The sequence below is a fragment of the Enhydra lutris genome, unplaced genomic scaffold (assembly GCF_002288905.1).
Source record: "Enhydra lutris kenyoni isolate GAN:26980312 unplaced genomic scaffold, ASM228890v2 scaffoldscaffold39, whole genome shotgun sequence".
Taxonomy (NCBI): Eukaryota; Metazoa; Chordata; class Mammalia; order Carnivora; family Mustelidae; genus Enhydra; species Enhydra lutris.
The window spans coordinates 14,971,734-14,989,549 of NW_019154123.1; the positions used below are offsets into that span (position 1 = coordinate 14,971,734).

The 17,816-nt window shown below is 41.5% G+C and overlaps 1 protein-coding gene across 1 annotated transcript in view; it reads right to left on the minus strand.

Annotated features, from left to right (window-relative positions):
- Positions 1 to 17,816, minus strand: part of LOC111155085 (copine 4) — a 338,389-nt gene that overhangs the window by 160,980 nt on the left and 159,593 nt on the right. The window lies entirely within an intron of this gene.

Here is a 17,816-nt window from a genome sequence, read left to right on the forward strand (position 1 = left end):
CATCTGGGCTCAGGAGGAAAAAAGTCTGCCATAGACTAGTGATGTCTGATGGGCACAGTAATGGCAAAAGACCATATAGGCACCCCATTTTAGCCAATCCTACTCTAACAGGAATTTTGTGACTCCTAATTCCTAGCATAGTGAAATGGAAAGGCCAAGAGAGAAGGAATGAAGATGACTGCCTTTGGTTTCAACTATGCCTTTAATTGAGTTTATAATGGTTGCTCAGTCATTTCAACTCCCTGAGCCCCAGTTTCCTCATCAACAAAATGAGGATTCGAGGATTCAAAGATGAAAAGCCCCTTCCTGCTCTAATAGTCCACGAGTTATGACTCCCTTTGCTTTCTGTGATAATAACTCTCCATTAGCCTCTCTCTCTCAGATCCGTATCTGCCACTCTCCACCCTACTCTTGCCTTTGGAGACTGACTTCTATGGATGGAATTTCCTGGCCTTCCTTGCCTCTAGGTTCTGGTTTGGTTTGACTCAGCCAAAGGGAGGACTTAGCAGGAGATCAGACAGTGGGAGGGCAGAGAGGTGATGACAGCAGCACCATGCCTCTGCACACATCGAGTCTGCTAGTAGACTCCATTCCACAGAGGGAGCTTTTGTGGGTTCTCATAACACAATGCCCCCTCCCTCTCTTGATTCTTCAGACCACTGCCATTACTATCCCTAATGAGCCTCACCATCCTTTGTTGGCTTCCTTCTCCCTTCCCATGCCCCCAGAAATTGTCCCTCTATAAAGAGTTGAAACCTTTAGATGAAACTCTTTGGGTATACCATCTCTTCTTGCTGGTACCACTACCGTTCTTTTCTTCTATGTCTTTCACATGTCAAAACACCATTTACAACACCACTGATATCCTGGTATCTCTGAACTGGAGATATCCATTACTCGAATTTTATGAATCAGCTGGAGCCTACATGTACTTTTGGCTTTCAGATGGTCTCTTGGATACTTCCTGAGTGTTGTTCATTAGCACAAACTGGGAAAACCATTTCCTGTATTTTCATTAGAGTACAGAGAAACAGCTCTCGAAAAACTGAAGGGAATACTGTCTTTAACCATATCATGTGCGTACAGGTTATCCAGCAAAGAAAGAATTCTTGCTGCAGCATCCCCTACATTCTTGCGCTCAGTGTTTTGTCCCTGGCCCAACCATCCCTCTGAGCCCTGTGTGAGAGTGAGTTGTCCTGTAGGGAACGTCACCTGCTATTCCTAAGGGGATGGCCTATACAGGTTGTGAGGAGAAGGAGAGTATGATTCTGGTCATGTCCCTGTACAACAGACAGAAAACCAAGTCCCAAACTACTATTGACCAGCATTTTACAATAAGCTATTGTTCAGACCAATGGTTATTTGACTCTGCTGGCTTCTTCTGAAGGACCAGCTTCTATCTGAACTGAGTTTTCCATTTTGTAAATTGAAATTCAAGTTAGTTAACATATAGTGTAGTATTTGTTTCAGGAGTAGAATTTAATGATTTATCACTTACATAAAACACGCAGTGCTCATCTCAATATGTGCTCTCCTTAATGACCATCATTCATTAACCATTTACCAAAGACATTCATTCATTTACCATCATTCATGCCCTCCACCTGGCTCCACTCCAGCAACCCTCAGTTTGTTCTCAGTGGTTAAGAGTCTCTTATGATCTGGGGTTTGGTCAGCTAAGCGTCTGACTCTTAGTTTCAGCTCAGGGCATGATCTCAGGGTTCACAAGATCGAACCCCACAAAAGGTTCTGTGTTCAGCAGGGAGTCTGCTTGAGAGTCTTTCTCTCCCTCTCCCTCTTCCCCCTCTTCCCCATGCTCACTCTCTCACTCTCTCAAAATAAATAAATAAATAAATCTTTTTTTTTTCCCTAAAGTCTTTTATGGTTTGCCTAAATTTACATTTTTATATAATATTCATTCAGTGGGATAGGACTGAATGTGTCATTGGCTGTTTGTATAGGTGTAAGGATTTACTATATTGACATAATTTTTTTTAGGCGTTAAAAGATCACAGTTTTGAATAATAGCACAAGTCAGAAATCACAAACCAGCAGTCTGCAAGTTCAAGCTCACCTGGAGATGTTTTATTGGCCCCATTTAAAAGTACTTTCCCCCTTAACTTCCCAACATAAAAGGCAACAACAACAACAAAAAACACCCAGTGTGTCTGGGTGGCTCAGTGGGTTAAAGCCTCTGCCTTCGGCTCAGGTCATGATCTCAGGGTCCTGGGATCGAGCCCCACATCGGGCTTTCTGATCAGTGGGGAGCCTGCTTCCCCCTCTCTGTCTGCCTGCCTCTGTCCCTACTTGTGATCTCTCTCTCTCTGTCAAATAAATAAATGAAATCTTAAAAAAAAAAAACAAAAACCCTTTTATAGGACTATTTTAAAAATATTTTAAATATTTAAAAATATTTTTAAAAATTTTAAAAGGGAGATAAGAGATAGGAGGTGGAAATTCCATCAAATCCCAGTCTTTGTTTCTCTGCTTTAACCATCCCAGATGGCACAAGGGGCTGATGTGCATTGATCCTGGGGCTTTTCTTCTCAATTCTTGATTTTCTGATGACAATCCTACATAGATAGAAGTTCATGTTGGCATCAAGACACACACGTCAGACAGTCTATCCAAGGCAAGCTGCCAACATGCAACATGAAATGATTCGGTTTTTGAGGGAAAAGACTGGTTGGAAAGAAATTAAGAAATACACATCTGCATTACCAAGATAGATAATTTCCAAAAATAATCTCAGAGTTAGTAAGAATCCTAAGAGCATAAAGGAGCTCAGAAAAAGAAGAATGTTCGTAGAGGAAGTGCTTGCAATACTAAAGGCCTATTTAGAAGATGTTTCAAAACTTTCTGCATTCCTAGCCATTACAGGAGATGCATTATCTTTTCTGGAGACTGAAGCCAGGTTTAATCAGAGCAATAGAGCCTGGGATAGCTCATGTTTCTCACTGGGAGGCATGAAAATCAAGGTGATTGTTTCCAAAAGACCATCCACTGACAGTGCTCCCAGCTGCATCAGAATTCATCAGTGAGCTTTTTTTTTTTTTAAACAACAACAACAACAAGTCATTCCTCTTTTTTATCACCAGTGATTCTGACTAAGCAAGTATACTGTAGGACCCAGAAGCCTGCTTTTTTTTAAGAGTGTCCCAGTCAATTCTGATGTGGGAATATCAACATAAGGGAATTTTGGAGATGGAGGGTCTATCTCTTGCTCTTTTGTGAGGTGTGTTGGTCAAAGTTTATTTTAATCTTGGTGGTCTTCGGTTACTCGGTCTTCAAAAAGTCCGCTTATCTCCTTTCCTCCCTAGTTGTAACAGCTGATATATTCATGTTGCTTTATAATTTGCAGAACATACTTAAGTCCAGTTTTTTATTTGATTCTTATAGCAATTATGTGATGTGACTTTGTAGTATTCTGTATATGAGAGAAATCAAGGACAAATATCAGCACAAGGCCCAGGATGATAGAACAAGCACTTGAACTCAATGCCTTGTAACCTCACAGCCTGGACTATTTTCCTTAATTCAAGTTTATTTGTAAGAATTCCTTGAAAGAAATGGAAAATGCAGCTAGGCATAGTATGATAGTGATATAATCCATTATTGAGTACTACTTTTGATGAGATGCCCCTTTAAAAATTTCATCTAAAACATTTTTGAGTATAATACTAAAGTATATAATAGTCAATACATATAAGAAGCCTGCTCTGTCTTAGGCATTTACTTAAAAAATGCATTATCCAGGTATAATCGACATATAATAAATCACATCTACTTAAATTATGCAATTCAATAAGTTCTGACATACGTACATACGTGTGAAACCACAACCACATCAAGATAGTGAACATAGCCATTGCCTCTCCAAGTTTCTTCATGACCCTCTGTAACTCTTTCCTCTCACCCCTCCCTCCCCACCCCATTTCCAAGAAACCACTGATCCACTTTGTCATAATAGATCAGTTTGTATCCTCTATAAGCTTATAGCATACAGTATATAGTCTTTTTGTCTTTATTCTTTCATTCAGTAGAATTATTCTGATATTTATTCATTGTTATGTGCATCAGTGGTTCATCTTTTTCATTGCTCAGTAATATTCCATGGATGGCTTCTACTGCATTGTTTCCAGTTTGGCTATTATACACAAAACAGCCATAACTACTCATGTACAAGCATTTATATGGACATGTATTTCTTCTTTTGGGTAAATACTTAAGATTGAAATACGTGTTATGTTTAACTTTCAATATTTGAATAGATGGGTAGTGGTATCTCATTATGATGTTAATTTGCATTTTCTTAATAACTAATGATGTTCAACATCTTTTTATATGCTTACTTGCCATCTGTATATCTCCTTTGATGATGTATTCATTCAAATAATTTGACAGGCATTCTCTTTTCATCCTTTTGACAACATTACAAAGTGAGTACTATTATTAGCCCCTCTTACTGGGAGGTAGAAAGACCCTATAACTTTCCTAATTTCACCCAGCTTGCAAGAAAAAGGTAGGATTTGAACTTACGTAGTCAAGCACCTACGTTTGTGTATCACATTCATGCTATATATTCATACAAATTTGAAGTTTTTCTACCTAAACTCTGTTGCTCAGAGTAATGCATAAGCCAGATGACAAATGTAAATTGTAGAAGTGGGGGGAGTCAGTGCATGAGGTTGTGGTTGTGCCTTTGCAGATCTTGTTTGTCCACTGGGCATATTAGAGATAGGAAAGGCCCTCCCTGAACAACAACCACAGAGACTGGATTGTGCAGAGGACAAAGTCAGTATGTCATCAAGAAACAGTTCAAGGGGTCCTGGGTATGGAGCCTGCTTAAGATTCTCTCTCTCCCTTTGCCCCTCCTCCCTCTCTCTCTCTCTCAAATAAATAAATAAATCTTTAAAAAAAAAACAGTTCAAGACTATGCACAGAATAGCTGCCTGCCCCCTTGGGCTTCCAAGGGCTGGAAAAGAGGTGAGGGATGTGAACGTTAAACAATGTGATGTTATTAGTGGGGAAAGGTCAAGGCAAGAGCCCAAACAGATGCCAGTCACTGAGGGGTCTATAGTTTCTGGAGAAGTACAGGCCCTTATCCCAAAGATAACAGCTACTGGAGAAGAAAGACATCATGGGCCCAAGAGAGGTGCAAGGATTCCCCCCACCCTAACTAAACAAATAGAGAAAATTTTCTATCTGGTTCTCAGAACCATCCACATGAATGTACTTATTAGCCAACATAGGGATACAGAGTGGGGTCCTACAGAGAAACTCTGGAAGGTACAGCCTATTTGAACCAATCATAAAAATTTCGTGGAAGTAGCACATTTCATAAAAGCCATCTCCTTAGGGAATTCTTTTGATCCTGCCCAGTAAATTATCTCACTCCTTCTTGAAAGGGATGGCAAGTTGGGTGGTGACCAATGGTGATGACAACTTTTCTGCTCAGGCAAAGGGAGGGGTGCAAATAAGAGATGATGCACCTAATTGTACACTTTCTTACCTTTCCATAGGAGGCACTTTTTTGTCATCTTCAGTCTTTACCTCCATTGACTTTATTTTATTTTATTTTATTTTACTGAAAGAGAAAGAAAGAGAGGGGATGGAGAGGGGCAGAGGGAGAGAGAGAATCTTAAGGATGCTCCACACCCAGTTCTACTCAGCACTGAGTCTGATACAGGGCTCTATCTCATGACCCTGAGATCATGACCTCAGTCGATATCACAAGTCAGACGTTTAACTAACTGAGCCGCTCAGGAGACCCTACCTTCACTGATTTTTTAAATTAACATGTATTATTTGTTTTGGGGTACAGGTCCATGAATCATCAGTCTTATACAATTCACAGCACTCACCATAGCATATACCCTCCCCCATGCCCATCACTCAGTCACCCCATCCCTCCCACCCTCCTCCCCTCCAGCAACCCTCAGTTTGTTTCCTGAGATTGAGAGCCTCTTAAGGTTTGTCCACCTCTCTGGTTTCACCTTGTTTCATTTTTCCCTCCCTTGAACTATGATCCTCTGTCTTGTTTCTCAAACCCCTCATATCAGTGAGATCATATGATAACTGTTTTTCTCTGATTGATGTATTTCACTTAGCATAATACCCTCTACTTCTTTTTTTTATTTTATTTATTTTTTATTTTTTATAAACATATAATATATTTTTATCCCCAGGGGTACAGGTCTGTGAATCGCCAGGTTTACATCACAGCACTCACATTAGCACATACCCTCCCCAATGCCCATAACCCCACCCCCCTCCCAAATCCCTCCCCCCAGCAACCCTCAGTTTGTTTTGTGAGATTACGAGTCACTTATGGTTTGTCTCCCTCCCAATCCCATCTTGTTTCATATATTCTCCTACCTTCTTAACCCCCCATGTTGTACCCTCTAGTTCTATTCACATTGTTGCAAATGGCAAAATTTTTGTGTTTTTGATGGCTGCATAATATTCATATATATTTATGTATATATATCACATCTTCTTTATCCATTCATCTGTTGATGGACATCTAGGCTCATTCCATAGTAGTTTGGCTATTGTGGGCATTGCTGCTATAAACATTGGGGTGCACATGCCCCTTCAGATCACTACATTTGTATCTTTGGGGTAAATACCAGTAGTGCAATTGCTGGGTCATAGGGTAGCTCTATTTTCAACTTTTTGAGGAACCTCCATACTGTTTTCCAGAGTGGCCACACCAGCTTGCAGTCCCACCACAATGTAGGAGGGTTTCGCTTTCTCCTCATCCTCGCCAACACCTGTCATTTCCTGACTTGTTATAAAATGTACTTTTATTTCACAATGTAATGTATTTAAACTTGGAATGCATGTTATAATTGATGACATGGCATTGTTTAATTGGAAGTATTTTTTCTCAACGGATGATACATGAAAGTACTTCATTTTACCATTGATTTATTACTTTACAAATGATTCTATTAAATATATCATCCTCATTTTGCAGATAATAAAATCAAACTACATCAGAAAAGCAGTGGCAGAAGCAAGGCTCAAACCCAGTCTGTCTGACTCCAAAATATATGTTCTTTCTACTACATAATTTGTTATTGATTGAATAATATCCCTCAAAATTCATATGTTGAAGTCCTAATCCCCAGTACCTCAGAATGTGACTTTATTTGGAATAGAGTCGTTACAGAAGTAATTTGTTAAGTAAGGATGAGGTCATACCAGAGTAGGGTCAACCCTGATCTAATATGACTAGTCGCTTATAAAAGAAGAAATCTGGACACAGGTACACATGCATGGAGATGCCATTTGAACATGAAGAAATAGATTAGAGTGATGTGCTTACAATCTGTGGAACACCAACAGTTATCAGGAAATCACCAGCAGCCAGGAGACAGACATGGAACAGAGTCTCCCTAGTGCCTTCAGGGGAACTAACTGTGGCAACACTTTGATCTTGGACTTCTAGCCTCCCAGAGTGTTAGAGAATAAATTTCTGTTGTTTAATCTTGTTTGTGGGACTTTGTTACACCACTTCTTATAAACTAAGACACCATTCTACTCTCTCAAGAAACATCCAGCCTAGCTTCTCTCACAGATTAATCTCCAAAAAGGCACTCTTCATCCACCACAGTAAAACCTCCAAATGCTCTAGATGAAACCGAGTAAGTAGTTCAAGATTACAAATGTCTCTCTCACTACTGATTGAAGCCTCCTTCATCTTCCTGCTATACACTTAACCTGGCTCTCAAGTAACGAGCTCTTGTGTCAGCTAGGTTCTATTTGTGGTGCCCTGGAGATGAAACTACCTCCTTATACCACCTGACATGGCTCCAGGATTGTGTCATTCAGAGTGGACAGTAAAAATCACATCACCTTGCCCAGGAGTATGGCTCAGAAATAAATAAGATGAGCACGCCCTTATAAGCACCTTCGGAGAGGTCTCAAGCATCACAGTGATGGGTTCTGGGTCTTCCTCTTCCTGTGTTGCCCTCCCTGGTCCCTCTGGGCTGCCGGCTCCATCCAGACAGAGCCTGAGCCAATTGTGACTCAATGAGCATACTGGTGGGGGTCTCGAATATGTCTCCTTGTGCTGAACACCGCTTTGTCTTCCATACCTGTTCCTTTTCCCCAACATGAGGACCCAGTTTGTGTGACGTAGTTTTCTGACTTCTACTCCACATCTCATTGCATTGAGCCCCAGCCACTTAGCTTGGGGGTTTTGTCACTGTACCAGTGCTCTATAATAGAAATTTCCCTTGTGATGGGAGTGGTTTATATCTGCACTGCCCAATATGGTAGCTACTAGCCAGATGTTGCTATTGGACACTTGAAATGTGTAGTGGACCCAAGGAAGTGAATTTTTAATTCAATGAGAGTGAAGCCCTCATGAAGAGGATTAGTGCCCTTATGAAAGAGATCCCGGAAAGCTCCCTTGCCCCTTCCACCACATGAGGACACAGTGAGAAGCTGGCAGTCTATGAATCAGAAAGAGGGATCTCAACAGGCAGTGAATTTGCCAGTGCCTTGATCTTAGACTTCCTAGCCTCCAGAACTATGAGAATAAATTTATATTGTTCACAAGCTACCCATTCCATGGTACTTCCCAGTAGTTGAAAAATCTTTACCAATGTACACAGTTAAGTTTAAAAACCAGTAATATTATATTACCAACTGTTATGGCTCAGCTCCAAGGTACACAGAGACCAGGAAAAAAAAACAAAAAACAAAAAACATTGTGGGATTTACTCTGTATGTCACACCCCAGCCCCTGGATCGGACTTTGTGTACTGGTCCATTTCCACTTTTTTGGAAATTGCCATTTTGACTCTTGCTCATTTTTCTATAGGATATCAAGACTTAGTGAAATAACCACATTATGGGTTGGTTTATTTGGATGTCTTATCCAAATGAGCACTCCATTAATGGTGTGCTCCCCAATTTGTGAAACAAGAGTTGGTGAATGTGGTACTTATTCTCCTTTGCAACTCCAGATCTTTCTGCTCTGCTCTGTGTCCCAAGAAACTGGCCTGCCTGCATTGCTTTGTTTGGATTTTTCTGCTGGCTTGCCTCCTTTAGCCAATGGGAAGCACCAGTAGGAGATCATAAGGTGGGAGGAATGAGAGGCTGGTGTATTTTTCTTACCCCATGTTGCAATTTTGGCAGTGACTATGTTGCTCCCCCTATAGATCTCCTAGAATCCCTCCCTGCACTCTCTAGCTCTCCCTGGATTCTGATAACACTGTTACCTCTGCTTGCCCAGTAACTCAGGTAGTTTTTACTACTGCTAGTCCCCGAGTATCTCATCATTCCTTGCTGATCCCTCCAACTTTGTCCATGCAACTATAAGCTGGTCCCTTTATTAACATCTCTTTTTTTGTCTGGAACTCTGATTCAGATATGCTCTTAAAAATGGGCCAAGATACTGCAAAAACATGGAAGAGCCTTCTGTATCCTAAGGGGAGATGAAACAGTGTCCAGGCTGGTGGCTCATGATGAGTGAATTCTATGATATTTTAGGACTTTGAAAAGTGGTAATCCATATAGGATTCATGTGGTAACTTCCTCTTAGCCACAATATCCTATTCCCCAACTGTGTTCAAATAATTGGTCATAAGGAACATTTACTGAGTACTTAGTATGTACCAGGCATTGTCCTAACCACTTCACATATACTATTCCACTCAGTCACCCCAACAACCACAGATTACCACCACCACTATTTTACATATGAAGAAACTTAGGGTCAAAGAGCTTAACTTGCCCAAAGTCACCAGCTATTAAGTGATGGAGCCACTTGGGATTTCCCCAAACCTTTCTTGGGATTTCTCTTGAAGGGAACAAGTCTATTTAGGTACCCTCTGACCACAGTGGTTTTAAGAAGTGCCCTTCCCAAACTCAATACTCCAAAAGCTCTTTAAGAGGAAAACAAGCTTTAACACCCTCAGCCGGGTGACAGACCCTAAAGTCTTTTCAGTGTGACTGTTGAGTGTCCAGTGCACCTCTCCTAGTCTTCCAACTTTTTCTCTCTCTCCCCTTTTGTATCTTGCTCTTCAAATTTCCTCCATTTAGCCAGAACCCCTTTAGAATGGCTCAGGAGAAATTTGGATGCTCTAAGCCAAGAGGACATAAGAAGATTCTATAACATAAATGGTGTTTTTCAGTCGTAAATCAATTGCCTTCTACCTCCCACTCCAGCTGTAAGCTGGCACGTAAATATCAAGCAATCAGAGACTGCCTCACAAAATTCACGCCTGCCTGCTAAAAGCAGGCAGAGGCTGCCAGGATCGGGAGTGGGAAGGTGTTGGATTGCAGGTCACCCCAAGTTGCAGCTACTGTCAGATCCTCTTCATACAGGAGCTTGGAGGCTAATCCCACACAAGTGTAAAGCAATTTGCACTTCACTCAGATGTTGGTTATTAACAGGATGTTCCCACCATCTCATCTCTCTGTCGCAGCTGTGGAGTCCTCTGGAAAGGTCGTCCAAGACTGGAGAGCCTTAGTTTTCTTATTAATTGATGTTTGAAATAGTGAACTGAAACTCATCTTCAGGGTGCTGCTTACATATCCCAAGTCCAACACGCTCACCAGCCCGCACGCTGTGCAGGTGGACTCACTGAGGCCTGCCTCCACCCTCGTCATAATAGGTGTCCACGTGCAGGGAAGAAGCGAGAGGAGGTGATTCCTAGCTTGGGGCCAGCCCCCTGGGTTCCAATTTCCTCCCCCGCCCAACTCCTTTAGAGTTACCAATATCCATTCTGCTTGTAAATCAATTTCCAAATGTCCAAGTTGTGAATCAGTCACATGATCCCAGTGACTCTTCAGTTGCCACTGGGTTGGGAAGAGCACATCAGGCTTCTGCCCCCGGCACTCCCTCATTAATCCAGGGGTGCTTTCCTCTCCTCGACACTTTGCTTTTCTCATGAAGTATATGTTGCTGATAGCAAAAATCTCAGATCTCCGATCCTTAGTTAATCAAGTATGAAATGGCAGCTGCTTTCATCTTGCTCTCAGTTCAGAGTGATGGTGGGAATACGGTATTGCAAAGGTACCCAAGGCTACCTCTATATTTAGTGAGAAGATTGATCACTTAGCAGTATCTGTCCTGGGTACAGGAGGAGGTAGGAGTGGCTAATGTGTCACATGTATGTCATTCCTCCTCCACTCCAGGGATTCAACATTTAGCAGAGGAAGTGGAGGCACATAGATATTAAAATGACATTCTTAAATTCATGAAGCTAAAGCTAGCAGTTGAGATGTAGCTCTAGCTAGATTTTCTGACTCCTAGTGCAGTGCTCCATCTCACCACATCAAACTTACTCCATGACTTCCTACGCAGCTATACAACTTCTGGGGTCCAGGGCCCAGCGTTTTAGCAACAAAGTTTTTAACACACACAAAAAGAACTCATATACATTCAGTCTTTGTTTATTTGTTTGTTTGTTTTTGGAGGCATTTTTGTGTGTTTGGGTGGGGGAGGTTGTGTTTTTTTGTCAGAGAGAGAGAAAGAGAGCGTGTGCACGTACAGGGATGTGGGTGGGGTAGGGGAGGGGCAGAGGCAGAGGGAGAGAGAAAATCTTATGCAGGTTCCGTGCTCAGGCAGAGCCCAACATGGGGCTCGATCTCACAACCCTGAGATCATGACATGAGCCGAAATCACAAGTCATACGCTTAAACGACTGAGCCCCCCCAGGCGCCCCCAGCCTTTTTTTGGGGGGTGGGGGGGGTTTCATCAATGAGAACTAACCTCCCACAACATCTAAGACAAAATTCTAAAAAATAAATCCTCTGAGGGGGGGCAACCCTATCGAACTAGGCCACACCAAAAAATGGGCTAGCCCCTCCCTACACCAGCATCAGTCAAAGAGGTCCTTGAAACAAGCCAGACATGAGTGGTCAGCTAAGAGAATGGCACATGATCAGATATCACTGAATATCCCTTGAATGGGAATACTTCAAAGCGGCTTTCCTGAAGCATGTGCTATAGTATGTCAGAAGCAGCTCCTGGAAATAAAGCATTCTGAAATCAAGCGAGTTTTGAAAGCCCGGTCTGCTATACCCTTTTCTTAGAAAGTCATCATGCAGAATTATATTACAGGCTCTTGAGTTCTGCAGTAAAGAAGTGTGCTAACTTTTCTAGTATTTCCGAACTTTAAAACCCTCCTTTTCTTCTCAGAAATACACCTATTAGTATCCAACAAAACATATTTAAGGAATTTGCATTAAAGTTTTATGAAAATAGGTATGGTAGTAGAGAGAGATGAGTTTCTTCTCAACCTGGGGTAGATTCCAATATGTGCCATAGGCCCCTGACCCTCTTTCCACCATCAATTTAGACCAAACAGCTTTCTTTAGCCCTATGTCACAGGCCCTGCTGGGTGACAAATCTGGGGTGTTGCCCAACTGAAGGTCAGTAGTTACATACCTGGGTCCTCTTTCACTGCAACCCAACAGTCAGTACCCACTCCTTTTGCCCCATTTCTCTCTCTGTCTCTCGATAGATAGATAGATATAGATCAGTCTACAGATATCTCTACCTATATATCTATATTTATCTATCTCTATATATCATGTTTTGCTTTACTACTTTCTAAAAGATTTCTTCTTAAAGCCAAGGAATTTCCAACATTTTACGATATTTGTTATCTAAAAGTTGAAGTTGCTCACACAGGGTTGAGAGAAAGCATAGCAGGATGGACAGCCCAAATTTTGGAAGCACATTCTCTTTGTTTAATCCTGATCATCTGGGCCCTGAGTCTACCCTTCGGTAGGCTGAATACTAGAATGTTCTAGACAATTATAGACAATGACCACTCCCCATTCACCCCAGAAGATTCAAGCTACATCGCATTCCACAAAGCTCTCCAAATGTATATCCCCTCCCCCATTCCTGTTTCTTTCCTTGCAAACATCAGAGACAGAGGTTTTGATAAATGAAAAGGATGGGTAATCAGAAAATCAATCTTAACGGATTTTCAATTCACTGCCAACCACTCAGATAGACTGATTCTTGATGGCAAGTATTCTAAGGCTGTCACAAGATAATGTCTTTATTAGAAGAGGAAAAAATCCTTCTCTTTATTTTTTCTCCTTCCATTCCTTAACTTCCACTTCCCCTGTCTTTATACACACATGTACATACAGCACACAATGCTTTTATTTTCAGATCATATGTCTCTTTTAGAAGCATCTTCCCCTGGTGCTACAGCATCACTCACACATTTGTCAGTAATTCTGTCATACAGAAGAGCTTACATTTTGGGGTGTTTCACTAGGTACAAGCGCTATTAGTGAATGGAGCCAAGTCTGTAAGTGATGAACTTTCCCATCACACTATCATCACCATCAGCATCATTAAAATGAGCACCAAAAATCAATATTTATTGCAAGCCTACATTTTACAAGCACGGGGTTGGGTACTCTCATGATCATAAAGAAGGAGCAAATCAATAATATCTGGAATGTGCTGACAGCTTACCATGGGCTCTGTGCTAAGTTCCTGATGCTCAGTCTCTCCCTGAAGCTACACAGAAGCCCTCTGTAGGCTCCTTGCTCAACAGGTGAGAGGGCTCAGGAAATGTAATCCAAAATATTGCTTTCTTGTAGCAACATCAGTGATTTCAGTGCCTAACCTTCGCCCCTGGAGGACTGTGTTTTCACTTCAAACCTTTTCTTATGTCTTATTTATTCAACTAAAGTGAATTCTGCACAAATGCTTTTGATTAGCAATTTGTACTCATTTCCATGCATTCTTTTATTCACCAAGTGAAGATTTAATGAGTGCATGTCATTTTTTCCAGCACTGAGCTAGGTCCTAGGGATTCAGCCTTAAACTAGATACATTACCATTCAGCCCAAAGCACGGAGTTGAATTTATAATATAATGTCCTACTCAAGGTTCCATTTATTCTATGGGAAGCCTTGAGTGCACAGGAAGGACATTCTGCATAGTGGGGGCTATCGGCAACACTGTAGTGCCCTGCAATGGAGCCATTCCTGCTCAGAAAAAGCAAGATGGGAAACAAATTCTCCTAAGCAACATCTTTAGATGTACAATATGTGTGGCAAATACGAGTGGCTCTTCATCAGTTCCGAAAGCCCATTATGCACATTTTTTCTGATCCGGCAGCTGTTTTGGGAGCTGGGCTAAATGTTTTTTGTATTTGTACAGCAAGACATCAGACTTTCAGGAATTAATAGGCTGAGGACTAAATGAAGCAGGTTTTGGTTTCATACAGAGAAGACCTTCTTACAATCAGAAAAACCTGAAGAAGGAATAAGGTATAGTTTAGCAGGAATGAAGAAGAAGAGATTTAAATAGATGCAGGGAGGGGTGAGGAATGGACTAATTCTTAAGGTTTCTTCTAACTCTGGGATTCCAATTCTGTGCCTGAATCCAAATATGGATTTTTTTAAAAAAACTGGCTTTGATGGGGGTGCCTGGTGGCTCAGTGGGTTAAGCCTCTGCCTTTGGCTCAGGTCATGATCTCAGGGTTCTGGGATCGAGCCCCGCATCGGGCTCTCTGCTCAGCAGGGAACCTGCTTCCACCCCCACCCCACCTGCCTCTCTACCTAATTGTGATCTCTCTCTCTGTCCAATAAATAAAGTCTTAAAAACAAAAACAAAAACTGGCTTTGATGGCCAGAGAATGGATGGTTTTTAATTACCTAGAGAATAAGTTTAGTGGTTATAGATTATCCATGGTTCATTTCCAGCTCCCTGGTTTTACTTGACCCAAAGTGAGGTCTATTTTCTTGGTCTGGTATATATATACAAACATAAACAAAACAGAACGAATGTATTAATCATGACTTTTTATTTTCTATGCTTTGACATCTTGGGGCCTTGTTGACTGTGGAGGAACTGTCCCTGTCAGGGCTGGCTAATTCTTAGAGATAGTAAAGAAACCTGGATTGTGCCCTTCAAAAGCAAATCAGACAATCCAGTGCTCATACTCCCAGCAACCTCTTTTGTCCAGCTCTTGTGCTCTGAGCCATGATTCCCCTATCCCGATCAGCCCAGGGACAGGTCTCAGACAATTAAGATTAGCCCCTATTCTCTGGAGCTCACTGAAATTATTTAAACTAGAGAATCCTAACCCTCTTACCCTGCCTTGCCCATTCTTCTCCATGAAAAGCACAGTAAAGCCTCTAGACCATGCTTCCCCTCATCCCTTCTGCCTCCTGACTGACCCCAGTACTTCCGCATGTGGCCTGGTATGGCACAAAGCATGTCTTCTGTTTCTAGGGAAATAGGAGTACATATCTCTTCCTTTGTGACAGTTACTTCTGTGTCTAAGTGTCTCACCATGCCTGATGAAAATACCTCCAGGTACCCTTGAAACAAGGAACTATAAGCAGGCAGACAGTTTGATAGAAAGGAAAGAACTAAAATGGAAATTTAGGGATTATTCTGTGGATTTATTTATTTATTTAAAAATATTTTATGTATTTATTTGAGAGAGAGCAAGCAAGAGAGCACGAGCAGGGGGAGGGGCAGAGGGAGAAGAAGAAGCAGATTCCCCACTGAGCAGGGAGCCAGATGTGGGTGGGGGTCCATCCCAGGACTCTGGGATAATGACCTGGGCAGAAAACAGATGCTTAACTGACTGAGCCACCCATGAGCCTCTGTGGATTTAATAGCTTTTTCCTGGACACTATGATTAGCAGAGGAAAGAAGCTGACATTTTTTGAGCATCTACTTCATACAACTGTAATCACATTATATTACTTAAGTCTCAGAAAACACTAGCATTGCAAGGTAGATATAATCAAATGCCTTCACTCTAGAGGCCAGGACACTAAGCCTGAGGAAGTTAAATAACGTCCAAGGTCACATGTTTAGCTCCTGGCAGTGCTGAAGCTGAAGCCAGGCTTTCTGTTCCAGGTTTTATTGATTTTTTTAAAATAATTTTTTAATTTTTTTTATAAACATATAATGTATTATTAGCCCCAGGGGTACAGGTCTGTGAATCGCTAGGTTTACACACTTCATAGCACTCACCATAGCACATACCCTCCCCAATGTCCATATTGATTTGTTTTTTACACCACACCCCAGTTACCACTTTCAACACCAAATATGAATGTCAGAGCAGCCTGCTTTGATTCAGCTTCAAGGTGGCAAACAGAATGGGAATGGATTCTGTTCATTTCTTACCCGTAGAGCCAGTTGGATCCTTGAGACAACAGCATATGCTAAACTTGATGGATGAAAAAAGCATATTTATAAGCAAGTAATGTGGGTACGGGATGAGGCATATGAGGTACTGAAACTCAATCTGTCTAGTCTGGCTTCTGATGGGACTGGCCTGTGGCTGATGGAGCCAAGTGTTTCCTGGCCCTAGCCTCAGGCAGAGCTCTTCTACAGCTAAATGCCTTAGCTCAGCTCTCCAGGTTGGGATGATCCAAGGCTTAATTCTTGGACTGCTTTTATTTTATCTCTACATTGGCTGCAATCCTATGGTTTTAAATAAAACTGATAGACCAATGACTTCCAAAGTAACATCCCAAGCCCAGATATCCACCTTGAACATCAGACACACAAATTAATCTGCAATGTCCCCACCCCAATCTTGATGCAGTGACACAGAGCTTCTGCCCAAGGAGAGAAGAAAAGCTCCAAAAGGAGTGCTCTGTCAAAGAGGGCTGGTTTTACTTTGAACAAAGCCTGGAGAAGTTCTCCTAAACATCTTGATGTTGAAAACCTCAGAGATTTTGGTGATGAGCAATGAAGAGAGGGCTAGAAGGCCCATGATCCCAGTAGCAACAAGCCACCCGGCAGACCAGCCAGAAACTTAACAGAGAGAACCAGGGAAAGGGAAAGCCAAGAAGAGTCCTTGGTGGGGAGGGGGTGCATGGATTAGGAAGGCTGAGGCATGTTCTAAGTTGCCCCCATTCAGGAACAATCAGAGCAGAACATGAGGGAGGGCAGACACCAAAACATCTCCTAAACCACGCAGAGATCCATCAGCCAAAGATGGAAGCCTTATAAGCTCAAGGGGATTAAGTACAGATTCAGACCAACAGCAGATGAATAAGCTACTCTACTCAGAGATGACTCCTAGGAAGCCAGGTTTTAAAAGTAAAATCATACACATTCCTGATGGTCTGGGAGACTGCGCACATATTCAAAGTTCACCCTTTCAGGGCTGACTGGAGAAAGAATCTCAGAACTACAGTTAAATAGGACGCAAAATTGAAACTCCTTGAACTCTAAAAACAGTCTCCAAGCTCCCCACCCATTCCTCCTGGTCCGATGCCCCACATGCAATAGTAAAGCATGAAAATATAACTGGACAAGGGGGTATAAGCACAGACTCAGCTGCCTGCTCTGTCCCTCCAGTTAACATTTCACGGGTATCTCAAACTTGACATGCCAAAACAGAGCTCCTGATAACCAGCCCTGATATTTCCAAGGAAAATTAGAAGGAAAAAATTCCAAACTAATGAGGAGACAGGAATAGCAATTTTATCATTTGAGCAAAAGTAAGGAAAATGAACAAAAGAAAATAACAATGTAAAATAAATAATAAACATAAAATATGATGGAAGAAACAAAATGAATAGAACAGGCAGTGCATAAATGTAGAAGGACTGAATTCTCCCATTAAAATACAAAGACTGTCTTTATTGGCTTAAAAAACTGGTTAATGCAGTTTATAAGAAGCATAGTTAGAGAAAATAATAAAGATTAAACATAAAGGGATGAATTCAGTAAAGTACAAATTTAACAAAGGCAGGATTGGTGATAGTGCTAATAAACAAGATGGAATTTAAGGTTAAAGTACTTACCAGAGTAAACAGAGGTGCCATGAATTTATAAGTTG